This window comes from Myodes glareolus, chromosome 13, assembly GCF_982192425.1.
Source record: "Myodes glareolus chromosome 13, mMyoGla1.1, whole genome shotgun sequence".
NCBI lineage: Eukaryota > Metazoa > Chordata > Mammalia > Rodentia > Cricetidae > Myodes > Myodes glareolus.
In genome coordinates this window covers 12405961-12424967 of record NC_142038.1, presented here as the reverse complement: position 1 = coordinate 12424967, position 19007 = coordinate 12405961, and positions in this window count along the sequence as shown.

The following is a 19007-nucleotide window of genomic DNA, read 5'->3' as shown; positions in this document are numbered from 1 at the left end:
TAGTTTAGTGGACTTGGATAGGTCAGTCCTGACTCCACCACTGATTAGACTGCTACCTTAGAGCACATGCTTCAACCCTACATCTCCATCCACTCTTCTGAAACCTGAGAAAGTGAAACATACTGATCGCAGTATCCAGCACATCCATCTTACAAAGGATTGTGAAACCCAGAGAGGAAAACGAATGGATGAGTTTCTAGCGTAGGAAGCACGACAAATTATATTAGAAAGCCAAGGCTAACCTTAGACTTTGCTCAATAATATGACTTCCACCATCAGAAAAGGACGGGCACTTCCTACAGTTTGCTAACTCTGAACAGGACCCCCAGCTATAGACTTTATGCTTCTATCAGCTGTCTCTTGTTAGAGACTGGAATGGTGGTGTGACCATTGCTATGGGAGGATTAAAGCAGGAGTTACTGAATTAAGCAATCCCTTATTACATTAAATATGTGACCTAATGGGAGACTAATGCTTTTCTGCTAACCAAGCATATTTATTCCTGCTGTTATTGTGGACTTGGGCACACAGGAAAATATTTTTAATCAAGCCAGAAATAAAATCTTATCTATTTTTTATTTTATTTTAGACAGGATCTCACAATGAAGTCTTGGTTGGCCTGGAGCTCACTGTGTAGACTGTCGACTGATCATAGCGATCTGCTTGTCTCTGCCTCCCGAGAGCTGGGATTAAAGGTGTGCGCTTCCATGCCTGGCTTGAAATATTTTATCTTTCTTCGTGTAACTAATAGCTATGGTTAGCATTTACAGGATCCTAAGCAATGTTTGTCACGAGTTCTTGACTATTCTCATGTGTGCCACACCGTGTTTAACTCTTCTCAGCAACCTCATTTGGTAAGGATCATTATTACTCTAGTTTAATAAAGCACCTCCTACAACAGTGCTCCTATAGCTGGAGAGTGGAGTGCTCCTATAGGTGGAGAGTGGAGTGCTCCTATAGCTGGAGGGTGGAGTGGAGTGCTCCTATAGCTGGGGAGTGGAAAGGAGTGCTCCTATAACTGGAGAGTGGAAAGGAGTGCTCCTATAGGTGGAGAGTGGAGTAGAGTGCTCTTCTATAGGTAGAGAGTGGAATGGGGTTCTCCTCCTATAGGTGGAGAGTGGAGTGGAGTGCTCCTATAGATGGAGAGTGGAGTGGAGTGCTCCTATAGGTGGACAGTGGAATGGTGTGCTCATCTAGCCCCGCAGAAAGGATCTTCACATTCTAACACACTTCCTTCAGTCTTTCCCGCCTAGCTCTGCAATTCATTTTCTAAGAGAGCAAATTTGTAGATCCCATGTGGATTTTGATCATGCTTTTTTGGGTTAACATTGTTTTCTTCAAATGCCTTACAATAATTAGTCTGCGAGCTCATTTTGAGAGGGATGCTTGTTTATTTATTTAGCTTTGGTTTTGACTCTATTCATTACTCAGTAGGTTTGAGTGTTTCTCTCTTTCTGCACTGAGCAGCTCATAAGGAATCAGCATTCCTGTTGTGGCCGGTGTGCTTTGGGTGCTTCAGATGGAGGCGGAGGGCCAGCAGGGGACTTGTGGCTCTTGGGTATTGACTATGTTAGCATTGCCAATATCTATCTCGTCTTCCTCAGTTTCCCTCTTGCTTTCATCAAACCAGCAACAGTTTTCCTTTGAAGTGCTTTTCTTAGCTTCTACACACCACCCAACATGGGACCATTTGGCCCCCGTTACTCTGCAGGAGCTGACCTCACGCTGGATACTGCCTGGAGTCCAGGAACCCAGACAGCCACGGCTTGTGTCCTATTTACTATCATGTTTTGTTTCTGGGCCATGGCCCTTTTGATTTTGCTTTTGGGGTTAGTTGGGTTTGTTTCCTTTGTTGCCATCCACAACTGCCTGCTGGAGAATAAAGGGGGTGCTTCAGGGTTTACTGTCTCCCCTGGGAGAAGCTTCACACCACCAGGATTCTCTTACCTTCTCCTCTCCACCCCCAACTCTGTGTTCCCTGACTGGCTTCTCTCTGTGGGACAACACAGATGGCTACAAAGGGCTGATAGCTGCAACCAAAGAAAAAAGGCATCCTTAATGGTGAGGTCATGACAACCCCTGGGAAACTATTCTGGTGGAGGGTTTACCCTTGACCTTTGGCCTCTCAGTTCCTTGATCCATCTCCTCCACAGATCTTACCTTCTGTCTCACTAAGCCACAGGCAAAGCAAAAATTTTAATTCCATATTTTTAAAGTAAAGGATCACCCAGAGAGGAGACATTCCTCAGATTGACTATTAGTATGTATTCTTTGCTATATTCCATAAATGAAGATGTATTATAAAACACAGAGTAAAACAGTAAAATATAAATATTATATTTTAATGCCATTAAATGTTAAAATATAAATATTAAAATCTAAGAAACATAAAATTCCATATTCATGTATGTAGAGTACAAGGGTGGGGTGTCCTAGTGTGCATTTCTGTTGCTGCAATAAACTCTGAGCAGAAGCAACACAGGGAGGAAAGGGCTTGTTGAATTTCAGCTCTGACTTTCAGGTCACACACCAACATTAAAGACAGAACAGGAACTCAAGCAGGAGCCTGGAGACAGGAACTGGAGCAGAACCCATGGAAGAATTCCTGCTTACAAGCTCCCTCCCTTAAGCTCAGCTTGCTTTCTTATCCATCCCTGAACCACCTGCCTAGGGATGCCACCTCCCAAAGTGGACAGACCTTCCTACCTCAGTCATCAACCAAGATGAAGCCCTACGCGTTGGTTCTCAACCTTCCTAGTGCTGCGGCCTTTTAATACAGTTCCTCGCGTTGTGGTGACCCCGGGACAAACACGTCTTTGGTTGCTATTTCATAACTGTAACTCTGCTACTATCATGAATTGTAATGTACATATCTGATATGCGACCCCCAAGGGGGGCATCACCCACAGGTTGAGAACCACTGCCCTACAGACATGGCCACAGACCAATCTGAAGCAGTTCTTCAATTTAAGTTTCCCTCTCCCAGGTGCTAAGTTTTGTGAAGTGAAGGAAAAAAACTAACCAGGATATGACCTGGATGTTTGCCAATGAGCTTCTAGGCAACCAGAGGGACTAAACAATTCTGACAAAGAAAATCCTTCCTACTTCTTTAAGAGAAATAAACTTTTTTTGTCAAAATACTTTGAATTATGTGCACCTATGTGTGCCAGTGGAGGCCTGAAGAAGGTGTTGGATCCCCTGGAACTGGACTTCAGGGCTGTTGAGAGTTAGCCAATGTGAGGGTTAGGAATCAAACTCAGATCTTCTGCAGCAGCACCTGCGCTTAATCACTAAGCCTTCTCTCTGTCCCCAAGAAGTTAGTTTTTCTGGCAGGAAGCTCTAAAGTACAGTGAAAGTCCTCAGCAGGGGGCACCAGGAGGAGACTTAGATGATGCCCTCAGCTGCTTTGCTCTGTGAACAGGGGGACAGTCAGAGGTCCTCCTGAGGAAGCCTCTAGGCACAGTGCCCATCAGCTGGAAAAGGGCAGAGTTCAGGTAAGCATAAGCAATCATCTTGATGGGATATTCTTTAGTGCTCTCAGAACTCCATCCTCCTTGGCATCTGACGGAGCTCCATGTCTGAACCTTGTATTAGATTACTTGGACCACGGGGCGAGAGGTGAAATTCCTTATTAGTCATTTTATTGTTGCTGCAGATGGAAGATAGGAATGCAATTCAAACCAGTATGTGTGTGGGGGTGGGGTGCAGCGGGCTAGCAAGTTATTGATGCTAAAAAGAACCAAACTGAAAAGTTGTGGAGGAAGTGGAAATCTGGCTGTGGAGACCCCTGACTGCAGGAAGTCTCATACCACCAGGATCCTCCTCCTCTCCCATCTCCTCTTGGAACGCTGTGTTGTGTTCCCTATTGGCTTTCTCTCTGTGGGACAGCGCAGATGGCTGTACAGGGCTATGAGCGGCAACCAAAGAGAAAAGAATCCTTCTTCACTGGATCAGGTTATAACAACCCTTCTAACGGTGGGTTTGCCCCTGGCCTTGGCTTCTGTCCGTTGATTATCACTCACATTGATCTTACCCTCTGCTTTACTAAACCTATGGTCACCTCACAGTACTTTAATGATAGTAGCACAGTCCCAGTGTGAAGCACCCCACTCCAGTCACTCTTCCCAGCACCCTAATTCCACATTCTTGGGCTTTCCCGTGTCCTCCGAGCCATAGACTCTGCCTCCTTTAGAAGCTGTACTCCATCACTGTCCTAGTTGATTACCTCACAGCTGACCCTGAGACAAAGATTTGGGAGTAATCGCTCGCGTGTGCGGTGATCCCAGGAGACATTGGTTAGGTGTGAGGTCAGTCAGGGAAGGAAGGGACACAAAACATGGAGTGCTCCACCTGTCCTGCTGAAGGTTGCTTTCAGGGGCATTCACTTCCCAGTGCTGCCAGCCTGCGGAAATGCAGATCAACAGGAAACTCGGGATGAAAACTGCAGGCTGACACAGGAAACTAACATGCATTGGTATTGGAAGTACAAAGGGCAAGTGGGGTGTGGATGGCCGGTGTGATCACTTTTTCTCTTTTCATATTTTTACTAAAAAACTTTATTTTTCATTTTACATACCAACCCCGGTTCTCCCACCTTCCCTTTCTTCCAGCCCCACCTCCCAACTTCCCATCCCCCATCCACTCCTCAGAGGGGCTAAGACCTTCCTTGGGGAGTCAGCAAGTTCTGGTATACCAACTTGAGGCAGGACCAAGCCCCTCCCAGGATCACTTTTGTGGAGTCACCTTTGTCCCAGTAAAGTCCCAGTCCTGTTGAACATAATGCTCTGCCTAGGCTGAGTGACTGTGGCTGGAGGGAAGCCCAGACCTTCTGACCAGTTTCATGTTAAGATGTCTACCACTGTCCACTGAATCTTCAGTTAATATTTTTAGTTAAATCAATTTCATATTTCCTCATCTCTTGTTAACCTTCAAGCCTTCTTCTCATATTTGTATTTTTTGTTGCTTTCAAGGAGTCAAAAAATGCTTCAAGAAGAGATTTCCTGCCAGGCTGTAGTGGTGCACACCTTTAATCCCAGCACTCAGGAGGCAGAGACAGGTGGAACTCAATGAGTTCGAGGCCAGCCTAGTCTACAGAGTGAGTTCCAGGACAGCCAAGGATATACAGAAAAGACTTATTGTTTGGCTGGGAGTCTAAGCCAAACTCCCCTGGGAGTGGCCACAGTCCATACTCCACCTCCAAGAAAGCCCACCAAATGGTGACCCCCTCCCCAGGGAGGGTCAAGACTTTCCCATAGGCTATTTAAACTGCCCCCCAGAGAACAAACACATAGTCTCCCCTTTTACTTCTCCGGTGGTCATTCTGGTTCTCCTTTCCCCGTCTCCATGTTTTTCTGGGAACGCTGATATCCATTAAACCTGGGCTTTTTCTAATTTGGTCTAATTTGGATTATTGCATCGGCGGAGAGGTTTGTCGACCCGGAAAAAACTTAAAACTTATCTCAAACAAACAAGCAAACAAACAAAAACAAAACACAAAAAAGAAGAGAGCTTTCACATTTTCCCCAGTGCATCTAAACAGCTAAGGTCTCGTGAACTCTCTCCCTTCTCAGGGCACTGCAGGTCAGCACTCCCCTTTTTTTCATGGGTGATGCCTGCAAATCAGCCAGCAAGGAGACCTCAGAGGTTGTCCTGAGGAAGCCTCCAGGCACAGTTCTTATCAGCTGGCAAAGGGTAGGCAGAGTTCAGGTAAACTCAGGCAACCATCTTCCTGAGATGTTCTTGAACGCTCTCAGAACTTCATCCTCCTTGGCATCAGAAGGAGCTCCATGTCTGAACCTTGAACTAGAGTCCTTGGCCCACGGGGCGAGAGGTGGATTTCCTTATTAGTCATTTTATCATTGTTGCAGATGACAGGAATGCCCTTTACAGTTTTTAGATTTTCTGCCGTGAAAATTTAATGCCATGGATACACTGTATGTCTGTTGCTAGACCACATGTATATGAGCTCTGTGCATAAGAGGGAGAAGCCCTTATTTTCTCAACCCCCGTTCAGAACATACACAGCCCTGAACCACCAACGCTGCTCTTAGACCATAAAGCACTGGTTCCCACTCCCTAACTCCAGGTAAGCACCATAGCATGGTGTACCTATTCTCTTACATGACCCTTCTCTTACATGACCATTCTCTTACACCACCACTTCTCCTTTCCTGCCAGATGACACCTTCCAACCTACAAAAACCTTCCTTGTTCCATATTATTAAAGACCTCCCCAAAGGAAGGTGAGATGGACCAGTGGGTAAAGAAACTTGCCTTGAAAACCAGCTAGAGGAGCCCACTTAAAAGTGGAAGGAGAGAACCAAGTCCAGAAAATTGTCCTCTGAACTCTACTTGTACCCTGTAATGAGTGCATGCACACACACCTAACCAACCCCCTCCCAGAATAAGCTTATTTATGCCAGTATTTCCCTTCACTTGACTGTCCCATTTCTGTGTTTCCATTCTCTTTTACAAAAATAATACCAGAAGACTATGTACAGATTGCTAGTCAATCAGCAACGTCATGACCCGTTTGATGTATGATGCAGGTGTGACCAGATGACTCGAGCCACACAGCTTTGGTCTCAGCAGTGCTTTGCATCAGCTTTTGCAGAGCCACGGTGGATATGTAGAAAAGACACATGAAAATCGGGTGCTAGAGATGCCAGCCTACTGCTGCTTGGCTGAGCTGGGTGGCTGATCACATGACTGCACTTGGGGGGTCTCATCTTCACTCTCATCAGAAATGGTTGCTGATCTTGGGCAAATTGCTTGTCCTTTCTGGGGATTTTTGTGACTCAGGAGAGAAATATCTTCTTTAAAGGATTATTAGCAAATTAAACATGACAAAGGAGCTTTAAGTGTCATATATCCGTGCAATGACTACAGATCAACAGAAACTCTCAGACTGAAAACTGCAGGTGGACACAAGAAACTAAATGCATTGGTATTGGAGACATAAAGGCAGGCTGGGATATGGACGGCTAGTGTGATCTCTTCTGAGGAGGCACCTTTGTCCTAGTGATTCTTCCTAGCTGCTTTATTTGAAAGAATTTTTTAAAAATGGAAACAATCTAAATATTGATCAATGGGTTAATAAAAACGAAACATGTTCACATAATACTATGTAACAATAAAAAGAAATGCACATTTGGCAAACAAACACATATAGGAATGAACTTAAAACCTTAGTAGCAGGTGACAGATGCTGACCATCTTCCTCTTCCAGTCTTCCTCCCTAATACGCCCTATTTTACCAGCTGGTACATGGGGGCACAGTACCTTACTCTCCTCTGTATTCTTTATTACTCACTGAACGGCACATTGCTTATCATGTGGAATGCTTTTGTGTATGTGCGTATTGATGAATGTACCCATGGGAGGGAGTATGTGTGTGCCTACATGCATGCGTGCGCTCATACACACACACACACACACACACACACACACACACACACACACACACACTAACACACACCTGGGGGGTGGGGCGGAGCTTGAACAGGGTATCTTCTCTCTCTCACTCTCTGCCCTCACTCAGTTCCCTTGAAACAGGATCTCTCACCCAAAACCTTGTTTAAACTACTGACCAGCAAGCTTCTGGGGTGTTCTTGTTTCAGCCTCCTAACATTGGGATTCAGGCACATGTGACCATGGCCAGCTTTATATCTGAGTGCTGGGGATTTGAACTCAGGTCCTCAAGCCTCCACATAAATACTCTTACCTACAGAGCCTTCTCCCTAGTCCCATAGAGCCTTACTTGTTATACTCTCATGGTTCTTTCCTGATCTCATTGAGAAGATAGAAAGATTTCCAAAGCTAAAGAAGCTAAGGACCTTCTCGGTTGAAGTTGGGTTAGGACTCTTAAGCAACGTAGTGGTAAGGGCTGGACATTAGCTAGTGGTAAAGTGCTTATGGCAGGCAAGAGGCCTTTGGTTCGACTCCCTAGCACCACACAAAGAATACATATATGATAAAAAAAATACATAGCACAGAGATGCTAGATAGTATTACATTATTTGTATTATTTATGTGATAAAAGCAGTATAGCTTTAAAAGTATATAGTGCTACAGTATCCACCCTGTGTAACACAGACCCAGAATATATAATGTATCATATATAGAGTAATGTGCTAATGATAGTAGGTCTGAGACTTCAAGTTGTTTTTTGGTCCTTGTTCTTTGAAAAAAGCAATTCATTAAAACTGTCATATTTAAAATATTATTGTCCCCCCCTTCGTCCATATCTCACCTGCTTTACTATTTAATATTTGGAAGAGAAGAACTGAGCACTAGGTAACATTCTGTAGCATCGGAGATCAGAGAATGCTCATTCATGTATTTGTTCGATAGCAAAATTAAAACATAATAAGCTGGGACCAAATGGAAGCTGTGATTAAAAGACAAACACACTGATTCTCATATGAATCCATGAATTCCTTTCCCCGTGTTTGTTTCTGAGGCTCACACACTCAGTGTATATGTTTAATTCTGCTCAAACTTTCATTTTCTCCATTAAACTGAGGAGCTTTTCCTTACCTTGGCAGTCAAACCCTTAACAGTGGGGCCCCTCTTTGTTCAGCTTCTCTCTACACCCTCTCCCCCTAACCAGACATGCACCTCATGTCTGGGCCTCTGTGTATGTTTATCTGGCTCTTTGCCTGGCTAACTTCAGTATTCTCTGAGCTGCAGTTGGCTGCCCTGACCACCAAGACCAGGTGAACTGTCTCTCGTAACAGAAAGACACATCTTTGAGGACAGGCAGCCCGTCCTGCTCTTTGACTTCCCAATAGAGCACACAGCTGACGTAGAGCACACAGCTGATAGAGGGCACACAGCTGACATAGAACAGGTTTTCAAAATCATTTGCTAAAGAAGCTGGGGAGGGCAATATGGCTCCCTGGCATCTTTTAGCCCAAGTCATTAAAATGCCATTAGCCAGACAATTGTTTCATTAGTTTGGTGAGCCAGTGCAGGCGTGTGTGTGTGTGTGTGTGTGTGTGTGTGTGTGTGTGTACATGTGTGTATAATATATATCTAAGCCACTACCATAGTAGTGATCTGTGATATCCATACCTAGTCTTTTATAAAATTTGGCAGAGTTAGGCATCATACTTAGATAGAGAATCAGAAGGGCAGGAGCATTTCCTAGCAAACCACTATATGAAAAACAGAAGACTGGGAACATAGCTCTGAAGTCTAACACAGACTTTGAATTTGATCCCTAGTATGGAGGGGAAAAAAAAAGAAGTAGAGAAACATATAGGAATTCTCAGAGCAGCCTTTTTCATAATAAACAAAAAGTGGAGAATCCCTGAAAGTCATTATGATTCCATAAAATTTGGTGTCTGTGTAATCAAATATTATTTGGTTATGAAAAGGACACAATATAAGAAGAATGAACCTTGAAAACACTATACCAAGTGAAGGATGCCACAGCCCCACCCCACCCCCATAACCCCACTTGTTTCAATCATTCAGAATAGATAACTTCATGAAAGTTAAAAAAAAAAGATAGTTGCCAGGTAGTGGTGGTGCACGCCTTTAATTCCAGCACTCAGGAGGCAGAGGCAGGCGCATCTCTGTGAGTTTGAGGCCAGTCTTGTCTACAAGAGCTAGTTTCAGGACAGGCTCCAAAGCTACAGAGAAACTCTGTCTCGACCCCCTCTTGAAACCAAACCAAACCAAACCAAACAAAAATACAGATAGTGGACCAAGGTTGAGGATTGAATGTTTACAGAATGGGTTTGATGAAAACATGAAATTGTGGGGCTAGCTCTGTGATATACTAAAAGCCATAAAATTAAACATTTTAAATGATCAAGTTTCATAATAGGAGAAATAAATCCTAATAAAGCTTTTTTTATTTGTTTGTTTTAAGTTATAGATGCTAGGCACATGGTGTACATTTGTAATCCCAGCAAACATCAGGCTGATGCCTCAGGAGGAAAGCCCCCAAATTCAAGGCTAGCCTGAGTTACTCTGCAAGACCCTGCTTAAACTAAAGTAAACCAAACCAAACCAAAGTGGCCATGTCCTTTGCCTGGCTCCAGGGATTAACCCGACTGGGGGTGGAGAGGAAATGGGGAAACGACAGACACACAGACACATGCACTGGGCTCAGGTAGGCTCAGCCCTCTGATGGAGAAACCTCAGTAACCTGGAAGCCCAGGTGTTTATTACATGCAGCTAAACAGAGGCGGATTATTGCACACAGCTGAACAAGAGGGTAGGCTTATTGTACTGATAAATAAGAAGGTAGGGCTTCAAGGAGGCAGGTTGGGCTGTTCTCAGTAGAGTGGTCTCTGTAGGGGTTTCCAGGCTGTGAACATCTGGCAGGAGACAGCTATGGTGGCCATTTTCTGCACACTATTGACAGCTGCACCCAGGTCAGGGGAAGGCTTTGCCATCTGTCTGAGCCTTACTTGGGGGTGGGGGAGAGGCTTTGCCAACCCTCTGAGCTTTACTCAGAGGTGTGGGGTGGGGGAGGGGGAGGAGGCTTTTCCATCCCTCTGAGCCTTACTGGGGCGGGGGACAGGGGTGGGCTTTGTCTTTTCCCATGGGGCTGAGGTTATAGAGTCCTAGGCATGGTTGTGCACATGTCAGCAATACACACCTACTCAGGCCTTCATTCAGGGCTTCCTCAGCTCTCCATGAAAAGCAAAAGGAGTAGAGAATGTTTGTTGCAATAAACCTGAGTATGTGTGAAAATACTTTTAAATGGTTTTTATGTGTGCTTCTTGGTGATAAACTACATCTCTAAAGCCCGGGTCTTAGAAATCTTATGCATACAGAACAGAAAGCCCCAGGATGATGCTAAAGATGCCAGCAAAATGGATGTCGCATGATGAACTTAGGAGGAAGCTGCACATGAGGTGAGTGGAAAGAGGGTTCAATGGATACAAGACAGTTAAACAGCGAGAGCTCGGTATAAAACATAAACATGTGGAGAACGCAATTCAGAAACATGGTTGTTTAGCCACTTCTCTCTGGCGAGCTGCTGCAAGTAGGAAGTCTTCCTCTTCAGCATCGTAGCTGCACGTGGAGGGCAGAGGCTGAGCTGCTGGGCTGAGCTCAGGATGAGGCTCCAGTTCTCTGCTCTTCTTTGTCCACATTCCAGCTACTGTTTCTCAGGCCCGGCACCTAAGCCTGGGAAGGCAGTTTCAAGACTCAGACTCAACCTCAAAGCTCTCACTCTTGAGGGAAAGAGGAAGGAGGGAGGAAAAGAAACACTGCTAAAGAGAACTCTGTGATAAGGAGGACGGGCCCTCACCCATCTGGAGGAACAAGGAAGGTGGGGGAAGGGAACCTGGAACTGTGGCTTCCATGTCAGCTTTTGGCGTCTGCACACATCCACTCCATCACTGTTTAAGTCAACAGTCCCCAGTGCACTTACCAAGGACACTGTCACAACCACTGGGTTATTTTTCTTCAGGATGACTGAACCCCAGAAAGGTTTAAGGGGGGGGGGTTGCTAGTTTTGGCTCACAGTTTGGGAGGCACAGTCCACTGTTGCCCAGAAAGCAGCATGGCTGGCGTTGTGTATCCGGTGGTGGGAGCTCACGGTGTGGCTTGTTTACATCTCAGCAGATCAGGATACAGAGAGCCAAGGTGCAAAGTGGGGGCGGCAAACCTCAAATGCAAGTGCAGTCATATTTGGAGGTGGGGCTTCTGAAGGGCAGTGATAAAACATGGCTTTTCTCCCTTCGATGGACTGATGGAATGAAGTGGTCATAAGTTATGGACTATTTAGATGATGGAACTTCAGGATGTACAGTCTCACTGGAGGAAGGAGGTCACTGAGATGATGGAGACTAGGAGGTGGGGCCCAGCTGGAGGAAGGAGGTCACAGAGATGATAGAGAAGGAGGTGGGGCCCAGCTGGAGGAAGGAGGTCACAGAGATGATAGAGAAGGAGGTGGGGCCCAGCTGGAGGAAGGAGGTCACAGAGATGATAGAGAAGGAGGTGGGGCCCAGCTGGAGGAAGGAGGTCACAGAGATGAGAGAGTTGGAGAAGGAAGTCCCTGAGGGTGTACTCATGAAGGTAAGATCTTGTCCCTGCCCCTTTTCTATCCAGGTCGCTTTTCCTTTGCTTTCTGGCTGCCATGAGGGGAACAGCTTTGCTTCAAATGCTCCCACTATGATACTCTGCTTCACCACAAAACTCCTAATGGGGTCACACGACATGGACTAAAACCTCTGAAATCTTTTACCAAAATAAATCTTGCTCCCCTAGTTGACTTTCTGAGGCATCATTACAAGGATGAAAATCCGAGACAGTAGGCATTCCTCACTTGCATGCTCGCTAGCACCTCGCTGTATTTCATTTGTAGAGTTTACAATGACTGCAAGAGAGAAGCAGCTCCCAGTGACAAAACAGAAGCCCCTAAGTGTCAGCTGCTTACTTTTCCAACTCTTCCTGTGAAACAGCACCGATCACAGTCTATGGTTGGCTAATCTAACGGGTCTGCTTACACATTATAAGAGACCTTTCAGACAACGCTAAGGAGTTGTAGTTTCATCCTGGAAAATAAGGTAGTAACATCAGCTTTACATTTAGACAATATACTAATATTTTAAAGAGGCTGGCAGCCTAGGTGAGAATGTGTCAGGAAGTTAAGGAGCTACAGCAACGATTCCACTCCATGATGACAGTGGGAACCACAGCAGAGAGCCTGAAGAGATTTGGGAGATGCTAAGGGAGTAGAGCCATCAGGAATTCTGCTTTCATTGTGACACAAAGGAGCTAAGAAAGGAGGCAGCTCATGGATGACTCTAGGACCTAAGTATAGAGAGTAAGTGGTGATGTCACTCATGCATTCACTATTTAACAGTCAGGGCGTACCGTGATAGGGGCTGGCTGTAATGTCTGAATAAAGCAAAGCTGGCCTACCTTTGTTGCAATACCCATGACTATGATTAGTCTCCGTTTGATGTATTCTCAGGTCTTTTAAGACCTGCTATTTTGCTCCAGTCCACTGCCAATAGACTTAGTAAGTCCTTTATGCTTTAATTGCTGAGACCAACCAGTTTTATGCATCTGGCTTCTTTCTGCTAATCTAGATTCTAGGGCATGGCACCTGGCTTTCTGAGTTGCTATGGAGAAACATGGAAAACACAGCTGGAATCTTAGGGATGAACTTTGGCCAACTGGGTATAATGTCCCTTTCTACTTCAGATACCCCAAGGCACAATGACTATTCCATCACGATACTCGGAGATGTCCTGTTTGGACGGGTTGTGGCACTTGTAGAGCAGAAGGCTGTTATTTCTTCAAGGCTTGTCCTGGATCATTGTTGGTTGATACAAAATTATCACAATGCATTGTTCGTCAGTCTTTCTTGGCTTTTCATCTCCCTACTGATGTTCTGGACTCACACCTCCTAAATAAAGGACCTATACCATGTCTCAGGCTGTTTTCTTGGGAACTGAGCTAAGATACACAGTTAGAGAAAACAACAACAAAAAATAACCAGTTAGCTTTGGTATACTGAGTCTGAGTGAAATTACCTATCCATTCAAAAATATTTGAGGGTCACTATGCATCCAGGAATTCAGGATGCTACAAGTGAGCCAGGTAGACATGTTTAAGGACACTGTGGTGACAGAAGGAGACATGGCTCCTGGTCATGTGGAGTTTACATCAGCAGGAGGGTGACAAAAGATAGATCAGTCCCTATATGGACATGATGATTCCAGATAGTGATAACCATTTTAAAGAAAAACAAAACAAAAAGACCATGATTGGAGTGTGACTTTAGTGTATGTGAGTGTGTTGATGGGGAGGTATTCTTACATAGGCGGGGTAGTGAAAGACAGTGGGGGCAAACAGAAGAGAGCCTCTAGAAGGAGAAGAAAGACTTCTGTAGAGGTATTAGAGTACATATGGAAGTCAAACGTATTGTCTGTCCTTAGAGGTTTAGGTGAGGGTAGAAAATTGACCTCTGCTTTCACTGAGAATTAGACATAAGCTCATATGCATAGAATGTATGGGAATCGGAAGACTAAAGGAGGTGAAAACTCAGAACAGTTGTCTGGCAGCACGGGTGTGGGAAACAGTCAGAGTTGGTGGACAAAACCAGAGAAGAAGATGCTGTGTGAGTGTTCATAGAACTCTGGGGGAGCCTGAGTCTCAGTTTCCTTCCCGGCAGAGTAAGAACATTTAATCAGGCTCCATGGTTACATGGAGACAAGGAAGCGCTGACATGGAGTCTCTTTGTAGCCTGAAACCTATCATTGTAGGCTTCAGGACAACAATAATTGGTTCTTTTCTACCATTAATTACATTTTGGCCCCTCATCAGCTAATACAATCACCAGATCCTCCAGTAAATGTCTTCGTCACAGTTGACTATTTACAATAAGGACAAACAACTGAAGTTCATTAATTTAGTCATCAGGACACTGATTATGTATCTATTGTTAATTACATCAACCAAGTTAAGTAAGTTCTCCATGAGAGCAATTATACTAACATGACTGACTCCTCAAGAGTATTCTACCTTCATACACTTGTCCTGCTTAACAGCAGCCTGGCTCAGCCAATATGGTCACACAGACTATTATAATCAAGGCATAAGGCCCTATTGTTGACATCTGACTAGCATATTATTCTCCTTCACAAAGAGCTTTAAACAATTTGTATATTGTTCTCACAGGGTTTAGACATTGGCTTTTGTTTAGCTTTTTCCAAACATGTAGATCTCTGAAAATGTTCAGATGCCTTGGCAGGAATGTTCAATGTACTGGAACTGTACTGCGATTTTCCAAATAACATTTCAACAACCATTTATGAATTCTCTAATGACCAATTAATGTAATAATCATTAGTGGATTTAAATATGTAAATGAGAATAATGTAATAGATTATCAGAGAATGAGAAATACAATTTATTTTGTCATACTATCTTCAATCAAAGTAAATTTGCCTTATAATATTTAATTTGTAAAAACCCTATCTCTAAGTCTCACTTTTTTTCCTTTTATTGAAATTAGATTTTTTTTTCTCTTTCACATAATATATCCTGATTATAGTTTCCCCTACTTCTACTTCCAACATCCCCCCTCATCTAAATCCACTCCCTTTCTGTCTCTCATTAGAAAACAAACAGGCTTTTAAGGGATAATAATAAAATAAGACAAAAATCAAACAAATCAGAATAGGACAAAAGAAACAAATGGAAGAAAAACAGCCCAACGGAAGACACGAATCAGAGGCAGACAGAGACCCACATGTTTACAGACTCTGGGACCCTGCTAAAACACTAAGCTGGAAGTCATAGTATATGGACCTGAAGGATAGAAAAGAGAGAGACAGAAATAAAATTAAAAGATTAAAGAAAAAAAAAAACCCTGGCATGATAGACAGGAGACAAGTAAACCTCCAGCGATGCCTCTGAGTTCTTTCTGTGTTGACCATCTCCGGCTGGGCATGCTGCCTGCTCTTAAGAGTAGTTTGTTTTCCCAGTGAGACTTCCTTGGAGAAAACTAAATTTTCATTTGCAAATGGCTATCAATTGGAGATTCCTTATGGTCTAGGGATGAGGGAACTGTGTCCACTTCTCCTTTCAGCTCTGGGATCCTATCTGGTGCAGACCCATGCAGGTCCTGTGTACACTGTGCACTATCCTAGTCTCTGAGTTTAGATGTGTGTCAGCCTGTTGCACTTAGAAGGCCTGTTTCCTTGGTGTCCTCCATCCCCTCTGGCTCTTACTCTCTTTTTGCCTCCTCTTTCTCAGGGGTTCTTAAACCCTGAGGGGAGGGATTTGATGGAGACATCCTGTTCAAGGCTGAGTGTTCCAAGACTTTTCATTCTCTGCATATTTCCTGGCTGTGGGTCTCTGTGTTTGTTCCCATCTGCTTCAGGAGGAGGCTTCTCTGATGAAGGCTGAGCAAGGCAATGATCTATGAGTATAGCAGATGTCATTAGGAGTCATTCTGTCACTGTATTCCTCTAGGAAAATGGTAGTATTGGCTAGTCTCCAGGTCCCTGGGCTCTCTAGTCCCAGATTTCTGGTCACCCAGGTAGTGTTGGGTATGGGTTCCATTTTGTGGAGTGGGCCTTGAGTCAAATCAGAGATTGGTTGGTGACTCCCTCACGATTTGTGCCATCATTGCACTAGTATATCCTGCAGGCAGGAACCACTGTAGAGCAAAGCATTTAGAGCTGTGTTGGTGCTTACAGGTCTCCTTCGGAAGCCTGCAGAGGACCTCCCAGCAGCAAGGGCACTGGTCAGGCTCTAGGTAGGGACCAGTTTTCTCTTTCAACAAAAGTCTATTGTGTTACAATCTCTAATTCTCAAAAACTACCTCTTATGTCTCTCTCTCTCTCTCTCTCTCTCTTTTAAAGAGGGAACTTGGCCAAAGAATGAGAATATTCCATGATCAGCCAATACTTTTATGGTAGGTACATAACAAATGCCTGATGAATACCTGTTGAATTTAATATTTCCCATTTATATTCCTGTGGTTGTCTCCGGCATTTCTCATTAGATATTAAATATTTTCTGGCAAAACCTAGCATGTAAATAAGGCACTTCTGCATTCTCTCTCTTCTCTCTGGGGTGTGTGTAGGTATGTGTAAACACCATCAGTACAGATTCATTTGAAGCATGAAGATTCATTGTGCTGGTACACAAATCTAACTGAGATTGAATATCCTCATAATTTTTTTTTTAAAAAGTAACCACATTGTTGTTCTTTATAACTTTTGCTCAGGTTATCTCATTCAGTCAATATTGTTTCAGTTTCAAATAACAGTATCTTTTCTTATGTGATAATATTCATTGCTACTTAGTCTCACTACAACAAGCAAACATTAACCTTGAAAAGAGACCCAACAGTTACATAGAGAACTACAAATAAGGATGGTACCCACAACACAGCTCAGACCTGTGATACACGTTACTTGCCGGCTACAGAAACACTGTATTTTACCTCTTTTCGCTTATTAGCATGTTGGTAAGGGTGTGAGGAGGCAACTGGGAGGCAGCTGTTTTGACATTCAGAAGTTTACAATTTAGATGTGGAGACAAAGTAAGAACATATGAGAAGTTAAGAAACTCCCATTACTGTATGAATAAATCATTGATCAAAACACTGATCCAGGTAAAGTCACGGTATGTGTGTGAATCAACATTAACAAAAAAAGGACACAGGTACTATAACTTTGGTCTGAGTAGACCAGAAGGGATTTAGAGATTTACAGATAAAACATGAACATGAGTTGGATCTTTGGAAAAAACTAATGCATACATTATTTTTTTTAAACCAAACTATAAAAGAATTGACAATGGAATTTAAATTTTTTACTCATGCCTCTCAGGCTTTTTTCCAGAAAGTTATAATTTTTCTTATGTCTTTCAAATGCACTTTGAGTTGATTTAGGCTTAACTGATTATGCTTAATTATGCTGGCTTGAGGAAGGCTTAATTGATTATGCTTAATTATGCTGGCTTGAGGAATGAAGGGTTAAACTTGCTGTCCATTCATATAAAAAACCAGACTCATTCAATATCACTTATACAATAGGGACCTACTTATAGATCTTCAGGTACCCTAGTGGATTTCTAAGCTGATTGTTGCCATGGTAATCCTTGCTCCATGTGCCTTCAGCTTCTCTTGACCCACTTTGGTTTAGATGCATTCCTAACCGAGGGGCAGCAGGCATGCTCTCATTTCAATCCCTTTGGAGACTGCATTAGCAGCCAGGTTGCCCCTATTTCTTCCTTCAGTCCTCTAGATCCCCTTGGGCAGGGGCTCTCAATCTTGCTACTGCTGTGACCTTTAATAGAGTGAGTTCCTCATGTTGTGGTGACCTCCCATATAAAATTATTTCATTGCTCCTTCACAACTGAATTTTGACTACTATTATGAATCATAATGTAATGATATGCAGGGTATGATATTGTTGAGAACCACTGCCCTAGATCTTGGAAGGCTTTCTAAATGGAGGAGTTATGATCTCAAAGTCCCACATTTTGGAGAGATGGTTTAACTCCAATTCAAGAAGTGTTTTCTTCTACAATCTATTCCCCTCCCCTTGACAACTACTCTTGTGACACCCAAATCCACATATGAATCACACGATTATATTTTATGATTCAAGACCACTTTTAAGAGGCCATTCTGTATTAAAGTTGTTGATTTCTATCAGTATAAAGAAGGGTTGCAAGTCAGAACCAGTTTTTCTACTTCCAACTTGAGCATCATTTGCCTTAACCACACCCCCAGGTAGCTTCGGAAGGTTGAGACAAGAGATCTCAAGTGGTGCCTCTCAAACTTAACTTTTATTTTGGTGGTTCTGGGGGGTAAAACCAGGGTCTAACTGGGTCAGACAAGTGTTCTACCAGTTAAGTACATCCTTGGCCCACAAACTGTTAAAACGGGGGTTATGTGGCCTTCCTCTAAAACTGTTAACAGAAGAAACACCCAAAACCCTCTGTGAAGGGGAATTTCATGTTAGCCTAAATATTTTTCCAGAAAGGGAAGCTAATGATCCTTAATTTTCGTTTAGTTTCAGGTCTTGTTCTCTTCATGTTTACATTTACGATTTCATCAGCACATAACTAAGTAAGTCGGTGTTATCATTGGAAGTGAGCAACACTTTGTCAAAAGCTTAAATTTGGATTAGCGCTGCATTCAAAACCAGCTGGGATGCTCTTCACAACTCTCCCATGATAACAGAGGTAGCGATTTTGAAAGCCTATTAAAAAAACTTGTAAATATCGAGGAATGATCAAATAACTCAAGGTCCAAATGAAGGCCCCTCCTCTGGGATGCCCTCACATATGAGGACATCCCTCACTCGTAACTGCTTCAAGTTCCTGGACTGCTCTGTATTGCTAGTGAGGTTTACTGGATTAACTTGAATCTCCCAGGAAACATATGAAGAGGTAGGTAGGACGACAAACACTCAAGGAAACTGTCTTCTGGCATTTTCTTTACCACTAGCAACCAGAAAGAGGCACTTCAAATTTGGGTTTATTATGCTCCCTGTCTAACACAGGTA